This window comes from Peromyscus maniculatus, chromosome 6 (genome assembly GCF_049852395.1).
Source record: "Peromyscus maniculatus bairdii isolate BWxNUB_F1_BW_parent chromosome 6, HU_Pman_BW_mat_3.1, whole genome shotgun sequence".
Taxonomy (NCBI): Eukaryota; Metazoa; Chordata; class Mammalia; order Rodentia; family Cricetidae; genus Peromyscus; species Peromyscus maniculatus.
Window position 1 is genome coordinate 33152882 of NC_134857.1, and position 17276 is coordinate 33170157.

Consider the following 17276-nt stretch of genomic DNA (forward strand, 5'->3'; position numbering starts at 1 on the left):
TGCTGTAAGCTCAAAGGGATCACGAGCCTGAGCCAAATTTTACCTCCAAAGCACTGGTCAGTTCTGGATATCATCGTGTGTAATAGTTCTAAAGCACTGGAGGCACTTCAGAGGAATGCAATAAAAGTAAGTCCAAGAATAGTTGGATGTGGGCTGAATCTGTACATTGCCTCTGTGTGCAAATGGACTGTAAAATTCAGTCTCCACCATTTATTTCCATTAACACAGCGGCAGAGAACAGATCGGCTTGAAGAATCAAACGATTTTGCAAGCGTCCACATTTGTGCACACAAACTTACTACAGCTCTGAAAAAATCAGCTCTACAGAGCTGTAGTTTCTTTTTAGAGTTTAAAAGCTAAAGATATGAGCCATTCTCTGGTTTTTATCTAGATATGAGACAAAAAAGACCAGTATAAGTTTTAGTTCTAATGAAAAATTTACCTGCTCTGAGGTGTATCAAAAATGGATACAAGAAGAGGGAGGTATGTTCCTAAAGGAGCCGTGTGGGGATCTAATATTTCCAGAGATAGAATTCTCTAGCCACTTGCCTGCATTTGCCTGGCTCTGCTATGCAGATAGCTTTGTAGCCCTTGGACAAATTATTCACTAGACTTCAGTATAGGCAAACAGGATTAATAGGCACAGTTACCACCCAGGGCGAGTAATAACAACTGAAGAAACTGATAGAATGAACTTAAGAATATCCAGCACAAAATTAGTGTCCATCCATAGCTACTAGGTAGTATTTTCAAACTAAGCCTAAAATCAAATGGTAAAGATGCTGACTATTAGAGGAATACATGTAAAATTTACACTCATTCTGGGTTCAGGTTGGAGTTGTAGGGTTATCTGCCGTGCGATCTATGAAATAACCCCTGACACAGTTTGAACACGAAATGTTCCTCATGTATAGAGGGATGGCCCTCAGCAATTGGATCATAAGAACTATGACTTGATAAATGGATGAACCCTTTGATGGACTTGCCATGGTGGAAAATGGGAAGCAGGCTATAGTCAGAGGAAGGAAGTGGGTGGGGTACACCCTGAAAAGATGTACCTTGTTCTAGCTTCTGCCTTCTTCATCCTGCTTCGTAAACAACCTCATTCTGCCCTGCCTTCATGCCATGTTGTTCTGTAGCACCAGGGTCCAGAAGCAACAGAAGCCGCCATAGACGGAAACCTCTGAGTTCGTGAGCCAAAACTCTATCCTCAATTAAGACTATATTCATCCAGTATTTTTTATGTGTATAAAAAGTCTGATTAATGCATTTTTGTTCTCTATACCATATGTGAAAATATTTCTTTTCTACTGTCAGATAATTTTACGATAATTGAATTAACAGGCAAGAAAATATATGTTTATTTTACTGTTTGTCATCACAGACACACACCAGAGCCCACGGTGCTTAACATATATTTGGTAAATGTTAATACTAGATTAATTTAATCTAAGAAGACATTTTCAAGTAGTTATTCAAGGTAATTATTAGTAACATGGAAGAAAGGACATTTCACACACCTAACATAAAGCAGTTCTATTGTTCTGATTTATGACTGGTTTTGTTTTGATTTTCCAGATAATAGCCTCTAATTTTCACTTTTGCACAGATGTACTTAAGTACTTGTATATAGATCAAAGCAAAGGGATTTGTTTCATTAAGAAAAGAAACACATTATATAAAGTTATTAAATGTAAATTATACCCAGTATATTATATATCAAGCTATCAGCTATCAAGTTTCAGTTATTTCCAAAGTGGGACCAATGGATTCCACCCAAATGCAAATTCAACTCCTTCTTCCATGGACCTAGTGGTTTTCCTTATAGTATTAAACACAGGAGGTTATAAATTACCAACAGCAAAAATAACACGGAAAGCATTGGCTGAGCGCAAGTAATGTGTCAGACAACCATGGTCCACTTCTCACAGTCACATGGCATTTTTATATTAACGCGTGTATTTAACCTTTGTAACAAGTCCATAAAGTAAAACCAATGTCATTATTTCCATGCTAAACTTGAAGAATCACCACAGCCAACACTGCTCTTAGTACTAAATCTGTAACAGCCTTCTCATTAGAGTCAAGAATGAGAGAAGAATGTCTCCTTTGTTCATTCTTCTATAACAATCTTCTGAAATCCCCAGCTAATGAAGTATACGTGCTACAGAGGGGAAGGCAAAAATCATTTTATTTGCAGAGAGCATTTATTGTTCAACATAGAAAACTCAATAAAATTATCTTTAAAACCGAAAGAGCCAGCATGGCTGTTAGATTTGAGTTAGGCTTACAAAATAAAACTATCTTAGCAAACAGCAACTTCGATGTAAAGTGAAGGGGCAAAGGCACGTGGCATTCTCCAAAATCATCAGGAAGAACCCTCTCCTGACCATCTATTCTACTGTGCATAGGGAATATCCTCATGGCCCAGTGAGGCTTCTGGACCTAGAAATCTGCATTCCTATCAGCAACTCTTAAGACTCCCTGTGTAGAAGGCCTATGACATTTTCAGTCATTGGTTACTACTCTCTCTCTCTCTCTCTCTCTCTCTCTCTCTCTGTGTGTGTGTGTGTGTGTGTGTGTGTGTGTGTGTGTGTGTACATATATATCTCCACACTGAATGGTAACAAAAGGTGAGAACTAGCTCTGCTCAGGAAGGGGATGATCACATGTAGAACTCAAGAGATCTTTTGAGGAAGGAGAGAATCCCCCCAACAATTGCTCTAGTTTTATTTCTGTTGCTGTGATTAAATACCCTGATGACAAGAAACTCAAGAGAGAAAGGGTTAATTTAGTTCACAATTTCAAGCTACAGGTCATCACTATGGAGGAAGTCACAGCTGGAGCCAGAAACTCTGGTTTCATTGTATCTAGTCAAGAGCAGAGAGGACTGAATTCGAAGATGCTTAATACTCTCCACTTTTTCATCTCCTATACAAACCAGAGCTGAAAGCCAGGGAATGGTACTTCCCATCTTAGTCTGGGTCTTCCCACATCAATTAAGACAATAAACACACACACTCAGACATGCGCACATGCCAAACTGAACTAGACAATCCTTCATGGAGACTTTCTTCCGAGGTGATTGTAGACCTTGTCAAGGTGACAAAACCTTAACTCTTAACCTCTATGCAAATAACAAAACTCTCACAAGAGTGCAGAGTGGTGCCTCCCCTCCTGACTAGAGCTGATGCTGCCCCTGAATCTGCTAATTCCCCCTCCCCATGGAAACGGGAAATTTGTACTCCATTCCTACTTTCTCCCATGTGGAACTCTACTTCAGTCTATACTTTCTGATTTACCTCCTACTTATTGATGTGTCCTTCTGTACATCATTTGCTGTTTTTTTTAAGCCACACCCAGCCTCTAATTTGCCATGCCCCGAGGTATTTAATCTTCCTAGATAGCCTCATCTGCTCCACACATTTTTTATTGTTTTGTATGAAACACTTGGAGAATTTGTCTTCACTTGTAACTCTTTCCCTGAAACCAGGGTGCTTACATATAACTTCCTAATTGATATTTTCTTTAGATGTTGTCCTGATGTCATTTCTCTTACTGTGATAAAATAATCTGACAAAAGTCAATGTATAGGAAAAATGGTTTACTTCAGCTTAGGTTCCAGTCCACCATTGTGGGAAACTCAAGGCAGAAACTTCAAACAGCCAGTCACATCATATGCACGGTCAGCAGCAGAGAGAATGGGTGCACACATGCTCACTTGCCTCCTGTCTAGGGAATGGTGCTGCCCACAGTGGGCTGAGTCTTCTCCCCACATTCCCTTCACTAAAAACAATCTCCCACAGATCACCCACAGGACAACCCAAAGTAAACAACCCTGACTGAGGCTCTTCTCAGGAGATTTTGGGCTGTGTCATGTTGACAGTAAAAGCTAACCATTACAGGTATCCAAAAGTAGCTTCAAGGGCAATAAATCCCAAACAAAGGCCTTAGTTTGCAATTCCAGGAAAATAGAATATACAAAATGTATGGGGTCAACAAAATTGATACCTAGAAGGATATTTGAAGCCTAATGACATTACTAAAGAATAGACAAGTGAAAAATTAATAACTTAAATATCTAAATTAAATAGAGATGAACATTGAAAAACTATTAATCTATGTAGCCAACATAAAATCATTAGAAAAATAGGGCTTGGCAGGTAGTTCAATGGTAGAGTAGTTTTCTAGCATGCATGAAGCCCTTGGTCCAATTCCTAGTACTGTAAAAAAAAATTAGAAAAGGAACACCATGAAATAAAAGAGAATATTTAAAATAATAGTATAATTGATTGATAATTTTCAAATCTGAAAATAAAATAGAAAAGGATCCCAAAGAGGGGAAAATCTATAGCCTCCTGGCTACAGTAACCTCCTGGCTAGGACACAGAGTATCAGAAAGATATTGGAAACATAAAATGAATCTGAAGAAATGGCAGGTCCGAGTCCCAGGGTAGTCAAGGGCCCACTCAAGGCTACGTATGCAATAAAGCTTAAAGCTAAAACCAGGGTTTTATTTATTTCTCTGAGCTCTCCTATAACACATCTTCACAAAATCAGCTCCATCACTATGCTGGATGGAGGAAAGAGAAAACCAGTGCTTCTCATTCTTCATGTGTATTTTACCCACTTCTACATAGAGATGAAAATCATGCAAAGCAAAGCTACTTCTCTTTTGGAAATCAGTATCTTCAAGGCTAGACCAAGAAGCTGAAGGAAAAGAAAATTCTGAATATCAACATCGTGGGAGCCTGTTTTCAGGTTCCTCGTGGCTTACCCAGCAGGTCAGTATAGAGAGGATGATTAGGACCATGGGCCTGAGTGCAGGTGTCTGAGATGGCCTGCACTTGGCTGTGCTGGGGGGGGGGAGGTCTTTTGCTCCACCCCTTGGAGTCTCTATAAATACCCTGGGGCAGAGACAGTCAGGGCCCATTGGAATACATTCCAGGCTCTCTCGAGGCTATCCTTTATTATCTATCTATTTAGTTCCACAATCTAAATCCTTCTATCTAATAGTTCCTGCTACTCTCACTCAAGAAAACTCTGGGGAGCTGTGGGGTTGGTGGTAAACGTCCCGCAGACAACATCATCCTAAATCCCCTGACCATCAGCCCTGCCGTATCACTGTGACAGCAGAAAGTGTGCTGCAGACATTCAATCAGGAGTCCACCTGTGTCCCCTAGCACAGACCCTGCAAGCCCATGAACCTGTTACATCTCCGCATAACCAGGGGCAGAAGCCTAAATATCTGTAAATGCCCTTTCTACACTGATGTTGCTAGAAATGGGCAAGCTCACTAAGGTATGCAAACTACGACATTGAAGTCAACTCTGCCACTGATTCATTTTGCCAGGAGCAAGAACTGAGACTCTCAAACACCTAATGAGATTAAGAGTCACATACGGTAGCACACACCTGTACTATGAGCACTTTGGAGATAGAGACAGGAGGATCTGGGGTTCCACGAAACACTGATAAACATTGACGTGGACACACCACAACCCTGCTACCCTATCCCTTGACTTGAGTTTGGTCATGTGACTCACAGTAACCAGTGGAATGCTCACAAATTTGATGTAAGCATTATGAGGCAAATCCCTGGGGCTCTTGTTTGCCTCCCTGCAGTCCTGAATAGAGCATACATGAAGATGTTAGTCCTCAAAAGGAAGAGACCATAAAAAACCAACCATAACACAACCCTCAGTCTGACTCCAAGTCCTAGCAAACTGAGCCTAGCAAAGATGAGTTTCTTGGCAGCTGGCCTCATAAGTGAAGACTACGTGTTGTTTAGCTCACTGAGGGGTGTGTATATGTTCATGTGTAGGGGGGTGTACAAGTGTGCACTGATGCATGCACGTTTGTGTGTGTGCATGTGGAAGCCAAAGGACAACCTTGGGTGTTGGGTGTTGTTTCTCAGGAGGGACTGTCAACTTCCTTGGTTTTGTTTGTTTGTTTGTTTGTTTGTTTGTTTGTTTGTTTTGGAGACAGGATCTTCTCACTGAGACTTCCATGACTGTTAGTTTCATGGAATTATTATAGCAGCATTTTACTAAGACATTGCCTACCAAATACGCTTTTTATGACAGCCATAAACATATCCTCATTATGTCAGCCACAACCATCAATGTTGCTTTAAAGAAGTCATAAGCTAAGTTGTAGAACACTTGCCTAGCACGCTCTAAGTTCCTGGGTTCATTTCCAGTGGAAGGAAGGAAGGGAGAGAGAGAGGGAGAGAGGGAGGGAAAAGAAAAAAGAAGGAAGAGAAGAGAGGGGTGGAAGGAGTGAGGAAGAGAGGAATGGAAGGAGGGGAAAAGTCATGTTTTGAAATCAGAGACTACTAACAAGAATGGAGCAGAACATTCATAATGTAGATATTAAAGGAGAAAAACATAGGGCTCAACAATACTGATTTTGTTCCAAAAAATGAAGTCCTTTTCAGTATACACTATTGTTATATCTGCTTTGGAGATCATAAATCAGGCACAGTATTTAGCCTCAGGAAGTGGCAAAAATGGGATTTCTGTTCAAATTTTTTGGTTCTAAATACTGTGTGCTACCAGTAAGTAAGGGTAGTCTCAAGTATTCTAATGAGCAGAGGCACTGTTGTCTCTACAGTTCACGAGATGTCATATGTTACTCAGAAATTAGATGGCTTTAGCAAGAGCCTGTGGGTCACCTCAATACACTATGTCACTCACTTAGGTAAGCCTACTTCCTCTTTGGAAACATCTAGAAGTGGGGTGAAAGATATCTTAGTAATATTTTCTGGGGAAAGATCTAGAGCCTAGATGAAGTGGAAGTTCCTCACTAAGAAAGAGCTCAAAACACTCACCCTCAAGACAAGAACTAATAATGGTCTTTGCCAAATGGCAACTAGAGTTTTTCCATGGACATTGCCTTATGAAAAGTGTCTGTATTTAAAACACATGGTCTGCAGCTGATTCAGGCATGGGTGTCGATCTGGCCACTGGATGTTTGGCACTATGTAAAACTCATGGTCCCCAGATCTCTAGAGCCTTGTAGAGTTGTCTTGTTCAGGTATTATCCAAAGAATACAAATTGCATGGATTACCTATTCTCTAGTTCAAACATTTGGCACTGATAATATCCCTTGCAGAGGTTCCCCTGTTTCCCATCCATGTAGCATCCTTACTCATCAGAGTTGGAGAGATTCTAAGTTTGGCCCCATCTGGGTATTAGGAGGGGGAATATTGAAAGCATTCTAGTCTAGAGTATCTCAGTTGTGACTGCCAAGTGAAGCTTTCAATATGCAAAATGATCCCTTTTTCACTTCCTCTTCCATTATGGGACAATCTATGTACAGAGTAATAAACTTAGTGTCCATCTTTGAGGCCAAAAAGATAAAGCTTACTCGAAATGGCACCAATCTTAGCTGCTTGCAAGACAGCACTTCCCAGTAGTGTTTTAAAAGCAGGATGACTGAAGATTTCAGGTTGGTGAATCACTGAGAAGGACGTAGACAAGAATACCGTGATGAAAGTGTTGGTTAGGGTTTGGGCTATTCCACAAGACTTATGTGTGGGGTAACTTTTAGCTGAATGATTTGAAATTCTCCAAGTCAGAAGTCTCATTCCATTAAAAATTCTGTCCATACTATTTACAGACCCTATTGTTTCTTATTGAATTATGCTAATTTCCAATAAATGGTTAAGAACTGTATCTGTAGACCCAGTTAACATGCAATAGTATAGAAACAACCTAAACATGCCACCACCTCAGTCAGCCAGAATAGCTAACAAAACTGGACTTCAGGGAAGAGTTTCAGAGAAGTTAAAATACATGTGAGAAGAACTCTCCCATGAGAGCTCTAGAGTTCAGTGGTTCAAGTGTTCGCTGTGCAAGCTTGAAGATTGGAGTTTAAATCACCAGCACCCATGCAAATGGTGGATAGATGTTAAACCTGCTTGTAATCCCAGCACCCTGAAAGCAGAAACAGGAGATTGCTGAACCGAGATGGCCAGCCAGAGTAGCTGAAACAGTAAACTCTGAGTTTAACAAGATACCCCACCTCAGTATATAAGGAAGACACCTGATATGTGGTCTCCACATGCATACATTCATATGTTTGACATGCACCCACACACAGCAGGACATACATACAAATAAGCACAAACACCATACACACTATACATCTCCACCCCTCAAAGATTATCCTCTTCCCTCCTCCCAGGTCCCATTTATTCTTATTTTTAAATATCTGTAAGTAATTCTGATTTTATAGTCTTTGTGATGAGTGTTGATACTAACAATATTTAGAGTCCAATTTGAAATGTCTTATCTCTTTACAAATACAAATTTTAAAAGTAGGTGTTGTAATTTTCTTTGAGTTTGCAAAGCTGAAGGAATGCAGAGAATATGTCCTCCTCTTCAAAAGATTGGACATTTCTATTCCAAGAGCAGCAGATCCACAAAACAACTAAAGGACAAAATACACTTACCCTGCTTGATCTCATGAAGCAAAGAAATGACGTTGGCCAGTGTGGTGGCATGATGAAGGCCATGGCAACATGCTTCACCCGACATTCCCCTTGTTTAGATATTAATGCTCATGACAAGGAGGCAGTCTGGAAAGAATATTTTATTCATCTACAAGCCTTTACCATTTTCCTACTGCTTTCCATTGGGAATGCCATGACTGGGGGAAATTATATCTAATAATCATTTCTTTGTGTCTTTATAGTATATGTAATGCCAACCTCAGAAGCCAATGCTTTGCCCTTCAAGTTATGGGGAAATTGACAGACTTTTCAGACCATGTGCTCAATGTGTCTTTACAAGGCTCTTGAAACGCAAGCCAGTCTAGTGTGGCTCCTGCTTGACACTGGAACCTGCTTGTGTTCAGGAAGACTAAGCAGTCTGTTGAAAGTCTTTCCTCCCTGGTTCTCACTTTCCCATTAGCTTGTCCCTTTCCCCAAGATCCTGGCTTTCCTCTGCAGCTAGCTGATTGACCCAGTTCCACCCTGATTGATAAGCAGGAGCTCATCTTCAAAATGCACTAAAAGCCCCTTCCAGCCCAAAACTCAGACAGGAAGAATTAAATAATCGAAGGGAGAGATAACCCCACACTAATTCTTGCACTTCAAATCAGGGTGTATGAGAAGTACGTGGATCCTTCTAGAATGGAGCCTTCTTTTTCCTACACAGTGATATGAAGCTGTACTATAATTTGGACTTGAAATGACCCCTGAAAGGCCCATGTGGAAAGGCTTAATCCCCAGTCTAGTCATGTCGAAAGGGGTGGAACCTCTAAGATGTACAGCCTATTGGGAGATCTTGGGTTGTTGAAGAACTGTCTCTTTAGAGATAAAGTGAGACTTCTACCTCCATCTCTTCCTACCTTTGGCTTCCCGAGCACAATTCCTTCATACTCACTGCCATGTGCTGCCACAGGCCCTAAGTCAGATAACTTCCTGAAGCTTCTTCTCTTGGCAAGTTGCTCACTTCTTACATTGGTTTACATCAAGCTTTGTACACAAACTCGACTCTTTTCACTGAACTATTGTTTTCTCACCGGAGAGCAAGCCGTGGCCTCGTGTCTACACCATCGAACAGTAGCAAAAATGAGAGCTTTGCTCTTGGGATTGACACATTTCCAGGTGCAAAGAGTTCCCCATACTTGCAGAACAGCATACACCATGGTCTCCTACGGCACCAGCCAGTGTCTGTCTAAAACTTTGTTTTTGACATTTAGATTTCCTCTCTTAGAACACACCTAAAATTAAATTTTTGAAAAGCTTGAATTTCTCAGAAAATTTCCAATGTAACAAAAGCAGAGTTCACAAAAAAACAATTGACTTTGAAATAGAGCCCTGTTTTAAGATTTCATTCTATTCAAAAACATCAGACTGAAAAAAGAATTGTGACTTAGAGCTGAAATGTGATAGTCACTGTACCCTTTCAAAAACAACTCCTGGTATGAGGTGGAAGAGAAGATGCCCACTTAGCAACGATTCCATTTTCACATTGTTCTGTGCTATTGGGAGCTAAAGGGCGCCTTTGAAATTTGGAAGGAATAAGATAAAATAGTTGTTATTCTTATTTTGAAGTCCTTGAAGGGCAGATCAAATGAAGCTTATCCATTGTAATAATGATTGATGAGTTTCATCTAATAATTTTTAAATAGATGCAAACAGCAGCGAAGCTCCTGCCCGGGGAAGGGCATTTGGAAGAAGCACAAACAGGAGCAATTAGCGGCATTCCAGAGCAGGGATCTTAACTCTAGCATTGTATAAAGGAAGGAGGTTAATATTTTAATTTTCAGCTTCTGGGTGTTCATCTTGGCTGTGTCAATTAAAAATTGTGAACGCTGTAGAATTCAGTTAATTTATAAGAAATTCAAATTTCCCTGCAGAAAATGGATACTTGCTTAATTCCTCCTTTTCACTCTTGATTTTAAATTCTATGAGGTTAGAGACCTCGTCTCTGGTTTCTTTTTGTTGTAAACGTGTTCAGCATAATGCTTGGCTTTCGGTAAATGAAGACTGACTAGGACTGAAAGAATGAAGCCATTTAGCATTCAGTGGGTTGATGTGACAATCTCCAGTGGTGCGGGTACCGTGCTTGTTGTTGGGGATGGGGTGAGGGTAGGCAGACAGAAAAAAAAAATCCTTCCTTTGTAGAATTTATATCCTGATGGGGAAGACAATTTCAAAACAAATAATCAAACTGATAGAAAAACAAAATCCTAGCTGGAGAGGAGGATGAAGTATTAGTTGTTGGGGGTGACGGAGAGGGTGGATTATGAGTTGTTAGAATGGTGATGAGGAGGATAAAATATTAGTTGTTAGGGTGACAGGAAGCATTTTTTGTTGGGATTTCCAGGAAAGGTGACTTTGGTGAGAAGGTAACTTTCAAGGGGAGACCTGGAGGAAGTGGCCTGCTCCCCAAAGTACAGTCATGGAGGAAACCCTCTACACGGCGAGGCCAGAAAACACCAGAACTCTGAAGAGACAGGAATCCTGAGACCATAGCACAGTGGCCAGCATGACAAATTGCAAGCAATCCTAATGAAGGAAGGAAAGATGACATCAGAGAGACAGAGAGGAGGGAGGGGTCATCCAAGACATGTTAACTAAAGCAGGGACTCTGACTGACATTCTGAGACACAGGAAGGCCCTGACAGAGAAGTGACATCATGTGGCTTATTTTTGAACAGGGTCACTCTGTGCTATTAAGACAGTAGAAGAAACAGGGCAGAAGCAAAATATAGATGGCTCTAATGTGACAAGCCCAGCACAGACCTGGTACTGATTCACCTTGATGACTAAAGGGAGCTATTACGAGTCTCGTGGGGGAATGGTTGTACCCTTCTGACAGACATAAATGGAGAACCCGGGTTGACACCTCCTTCATGGAGCCCCAGGATCAGTAGCTGAATTAAGTGAGCAACAGTCAATGAAGTCTTAAAAGCAGCGAAATGCCTTACATTTGAGGACTCATTCAGGCAAACTCCAGAAGCCACCCTGTTTACCATTCCTGCCCTGTGCCACCAGCTGTCACTCATTTAATGGCAAGGCATCAAACGGTTGAAAGGAAGCTGGGAATTCGGATTTTATCAAGATGTCTGTATCAAAATTTCACAGCACGGGCATCAAAGAGCAGCCATTCACACCAACATCTTTCAACAAAACACACAGGGCTCTTTGTACTCGCCCTGTATCTGTTATCTTAAGGAAAAGCTAAGAGCTTCACAAATATGACAAAAATAATGACCTTAATTAAATTTCTCCTTAAAACACCACCATTAGACATAAGTTGAGGCTCTTTTATCCCCTGTGGAAGTAGCAAACTACTTTTACTTCTGGGAGGAAAAAAAAACCTGACAATTTGATAGAATGCAGCTCAAGTGGTCTCCACTTAGCAAACAGCCAACCGATCCATCAGTAACCTGCCCTTCCCTCCTCCCACTCACATACTGGAAGTGTCCCATGCCTGTGACTGCTCTTGCCTTGCTGCTGAGAAGCTTCACAGCATCCATCCCCAGCAGCTCATGGAGCATCTGTTTTGTACCATTGTCAGTGATACTTATCAGGAATAAGTCAAACACACGTTGCTTTCCCAGGAGCTTACTTTCAAGGACCTGGGGAGTTTAAGAGAGGAGCAGGAGAAGTGAAAGAAGAATAGCCCACCATCTTCCTGACAACAAAGTGGAATCTAGTCTCCCCACCCCCACCCATCCCCCACCCACCCCAACCCCCCCCACCCCCCCGCCACCTTGTGTGAATTGTTGTTTCTTATGTGGTACTAGACAAAGGGAAGATGGGAGACCAAGGGCTCGTGCTGGAGACTTCATACATAGTCAACAAAATAGAATCCAAGACTAGCAAGCTTTTCTCATTTTTAAAATACCTTCTAACACTTTTTATGTTTTGTTAATTTTTATTTTTGCCCCCATGGTGACTTTCGTTTTTCCAGTGGCTCCACTGTTTGGGGCAATGACTTTTAAGACAATGCTTGTGACAGTTGACCAACTGGACCAAATGGGAGCTATTCGTGGTTGGGGTAGGTTCTGCTGGTTTGGTTTTGTTCCCCTCTCTCCTGCTAGATAAAGATGAGAGGTTAGAGTTAACACTAGAGGCAGAAACAGCACTACTGTCTATCGCGTTCTTACATGAATGAGCCTCAGTCACGGGAGATGCTCTGCGTGTTCATTGCCTCAGCCAGACTGAACCAGCTGCTGCTCTGTTACTTACAGCCTAAAGCAGTAGACCAGGTAGAGCAGGGAGCTGTCATGGCTCTGGGCAAGTGCAGGATTGACTTGCAGTCCAGATTCCCATCACAAGATTCTTCCCATCACAAGGGATTCTTCCCATCACAAGATCTTTTGGATCTATTCCAGTTGTTAAGCCATGAGGAGAGTCAAGCTATGTTAGCCCAGAATTTTCACTCTGGCAGTAGGCACACAACTCTCAGCTTAGAGGGTCACACTCCATACCATTAATTTATGGGATGACCTTGAGTACTAGACAGAATTTAAACAAGTGTGAAAATAAATATTGTATTTTAGAACAAAAGTTTGAACCCTAAGGTCTGAAGACAACTTTACCCTATAAGACAAAATGATGTAAGACATAAAGCAAGAACCTGATTGGCTATCTATGTTTCCTAAGACTTCTGAACCTATCCCTCAGAAGAGACAGGTAACAGAAACTGCTCTGTATTTTGTATGTCCTTTTATATCATAAGATGTATGCAGCCTACATACAAATAATTTCTTAAGATTTTTTCATCATTCTTAGAAGGAACTTAAGCCACAAATAAATTACAAACATGGTTCTCTGTATCTGTACTGATAAATTAAGATACCCTCCCCCCAGTGCTCTGTTTAGAAAGATGGCTGCCTTAGTGGTTTCCATTCTTGGAAGCATACATCTCTAGAAAGTGCCTTTGACATGCTTCTACCGATCCAATTAGTTTTTCTCCCTATGGTGGTTTGAAAGAAAAAGGCCCCCAAAGGGCGTGACACTATTAGGAAGTGTGGCCTTGTTGGAGGAAGTGAGTCATTCTGGAGGCAGGCTTTGAGGTCTCATATATGCTCAAGCCACACCCAGTGAGAGTTCATTTCCTGTTGCCTATAAGATATAGAACTCTCAGCTACCTCTCCAGCACTATGTCTGCCTGCATGCTGCCATGTCCCACCATGATGATAATGGGCTGAACCTCTGAACTGTGAGTGAGCCAACACAGTTAAATGTTTTCCTTTGTAAGAGTTGCTGTGGTCATGGTGTCTCTTCACAGCAATAAAAACCCTAACTAAGGCACTTCCCTTGATATGGGCTGTCCATGCTGCGTAACTTGTCAAGTCAATGGCAGGCAGAAGTGTGATTTCAAAAAATTCCTTCTAGAAAGTTGGAATCTTCCTCTCTTATCCTGTTGCTGCCCTGACAGGTAACACCTTGGGGGTGCACCATGGGGAAAGAGACTTTAGGGGAAAGGCCCAACTGAAGCAGTCATCCCATCTTATAACAGGACTGACACTAATAGGTTAGTTGGTTTTTTCTTGTTTTTAACTGGGGCCAGTTTGTTAAGACCTCTGCCCCATATTACCCCACCATTCTGTGTTGACTTATGTCTCACTTCAACCAGACCCTCAGGAACTATGTCCAGTCTGATAGCCAATCAGCATCCTACCAGGCCACAAGCAGGAACTGTTCTTGCTATTTTCAATCAAATAGACCCCTGACACAGCAAAAGACCCCTGACACCACAACCACAGTTGCTGACCAGATGTCATGAGCCAATCATAAAGTGATTCCTGTACCAGTAAGGGTCTATACCCAATCACTTCAAAGGACACTTAACCACAGCTGGAATTCCCTTAATCCCACTTAAAAGGAGCCTGCAAGCTTCTCTTGGGTCATCCTTTTGCCACTTTGTCAGATGGTTTGACCCCAGCATGCTGGAATTTTTATCCTTGAGAAATTAAATGCTCTTGTTGATTGCCTACGTGTCTGTTGGTCTTTTACAGGACTTCTTGAGGACCTTAACACAACCATCTCTATTGAGGCATCAGATGTACTGCAGAGACTCTCTTCAAACAGTTCATTCCCAGTGGATTCACCAATGTTCAGGAGCCCCATTCCACACACTGTATAGTTGTATAGAAACACAGACCCTGCAAAAAATTCACCTTAGAGAAGCTTTGATTTCTTTTCCTTTTTTTCTTACTTGTAATATGTGCAACCTATAAATACATGTTTTAGAAAAGCCTCCAGGTGCTCTGAAGAAAGGAACCATCCTAGAAAAACTATGGCATCTGCTTAGTAGAGGGCATTTGGCCATATCCCATACCTGTTTTCCCTCATTTGAAGAGTCTCTGGCAAATGAGCTGAGTTTCTTAGAAGCAGGCACTTTGGGGCCAAGCCTTGCCTCTAGTTTTCTGCTTCTGGGTCCACCAAGATTTGAACAAACCATAACATAAGCTCCCCCAGCATGGATCAAGCTGCTCCAGCCAGCATGCCTTCCCCACCATGATGGACTGTGTCCTTGAAACTGTGACTCAAAATAAATCCTTTCTCCCCTGAGTTGTTTGTCAGTATTGGCCCACGGTAATAAGGAAAATCACTAACACCCATACAAATGCAGTTTTCAAACCCTAAACCAGTCATTTAAAAGTGGACTTTTGAGGGCTGGAGAGGTAGGTCAGCAGTGATAAGTACTTGCTGCTCTAACAGAGGTCCTGACCTCAGTTCTCTGCACAACTTCCTGTAACTCGAGGTCCAAGAAATCCAACACCATTTTCTGGCCTTTGTGAACACCTATACACATATGGCATTCGAACACACACACACACACACACACACACACACACACACACAGAGAGAGAGAGAGAGAGAGAGAGAGAGTTCATAAAAACCAAATCACTAACAAGCTGAACTCAGGAGCACGCAGTCAGGAAACCACTTTCTTTTCCCACACTTCTGGTTCATTCATCACACCTTCCTCTACTGCTATGTAGAGCACTGGGTTCAAATTCTGTAGATTTTGGGTCATATTCAGATTTTTAATTTTTAACTCCATGCTCTGAGTTAATTCCACCCCTTCTTTAAGAACACATCTTACCCAAGATTCTCAGTCTATATGTTCTAGAACCCATGCTAGATTTTCACCTCAGCCTTTGTTGTGGGAAGCTGTCCTGAATGTCAAAGGCAGTTTAGTGGCATGTCCAGCTTTATTGGATTGATCCCAATATGACTTTCTCCAGTTCTAGCAACCAAATATACATATGTTGTCAAAATTTGTCTTGGGATACAGAATGGTCCTCACTTACGAATTATTGGTCTAGAAACAGTATTCTTAGTAGGGGTGATTTTGCCCTCAAGAGGATAAAGGGTTGGTAGGAGGACAAAAATTTCTCAGCTGTCTCAGTGATGTGTGGACCCCCAAAGGGCCAAATCACATAGCATACAATAAATCCATAGCGCATAATTAAGAGGAAAAGGGAGAAGGCACTTAGGGGCAGGGGTCTAACAGGTCTTGTGAAGAACAGGAATGATAAATGCAGGACAAGCATTGTTTTAGGGCAACAGTGGGATGCAAGGCTTGTTCCATCTTCTCTCTCCCTCCTTTGCTCAGCCTTTATGGCAAGAATTAGAAGGGCAAAGTCTGTTTCCCACTGGTGCTCTGCAATCCCCCTGACTGGTTAAAGTCCCCTTGCCGTGATCACTGTCTGAAGGCATGTCTCACTGAAGTGGTAACCTGGGTGACATGTCATAGGGTCCCACCCTGTACCGCTCTGAAGGGGGATAAAATAACCTGTAAAATCCTTCATAGGTTAACCAAACCACAGTCCCTAGAGATTTTTCTTGAATATGGTTATGTAGAGATGGCTTTAAATGATGGCTACTCATTTCCCATCCAGTGACTAAGAAGTATTCCATGAAATGATTTCACCCTGCCCAGGTGTCTACATGTCTGTGCTCTGAAACTCTGTAAAGGGTCCTGAGTTTAAAGGTGCATGATTTATCAGTCTGGTAGGAAAATATGAAAAGAACCCAAGAGTCCAGCTGTGGTGAGGTGACTACTCTCTCTGCTTTTAGCCAGGTGGACGTGAGACCAGAAGGACTTGACAACTTTGCGGGTCAGTCCTAGAAGCCAGTGCGAAGTTGATGACAGAAAAGGAAAAGAATCTGAAGAGATTAAAAAGAAGCTGATCTAGGGCTCGAGAGACAGCTCAGCAGTTACAAGAGTGTTGCAGAAGATCAGAGTTCGGTTCCTAGCACCCACAGCAGGTGGCTCACAACTGCCTGTAACTCCAGCTTCAGGGGTATCAGACTACTCTGACCTCTGCAAGCACCTGTAGTCATGTGAACATACCCACACCCAGACATACACACATACACATAATGGGAAAAAAAAGCCAGAAAGCCAGTCATGGCAGTGCATGCATTTAATCCCAGAATTTGGTCAGGATGCAGAGACAAGTGGATCTCTGTGAGTTTGAAGCTAGCCTTATCTACATAGTGCAGTGTTTCTCAACCTTCCTAAGGTCACAACCTTTTAATACAGTTCCTCATGTTGTGGTGACCCCCAGCCATAAAATTATTTTCATTGCTACTTCATCACTGTAATTTTACTACTGTTACAATTATAATGTAAATACCTGTATTTTTTATGATCTTAGGCAACCCCTGTGAAAGAGTCTTTTGACCCCCCCCCAAAGGAGTCATGACCCACAGGTTGGGAACTGCTGACACAGAGAGTTCCAGACCTGCCAGGGCTACATTGTAAGACCCTGTCTCAAATAATAATAACTA

The 17276-nt window shown here is 41.8% G+C and overlaps 1 long non-coding RNA gene across 1 annotated transcript in view; it reads left to right on the plus strand.

Annotated features, from left to right (window-relative positions):
• The window catches only part of LOC143273728 (uncharacterized), a 30710-nt gene extending 15699 nt beyond the window's left edge, over positions 1 to 15011 (plus strand). The window contains exon 3 of the long non-coding RNA XR_013051915.1: positions 14489 to 15011. This is a non-coding gene — a long non-coding RNA (uncharacterized LOC143273728). The remainder of the gene's footprint in view (positions 1 to 14488) is intronic.
• Positions 15012 to 17276: the final 2265 nt, after the last annotated feature.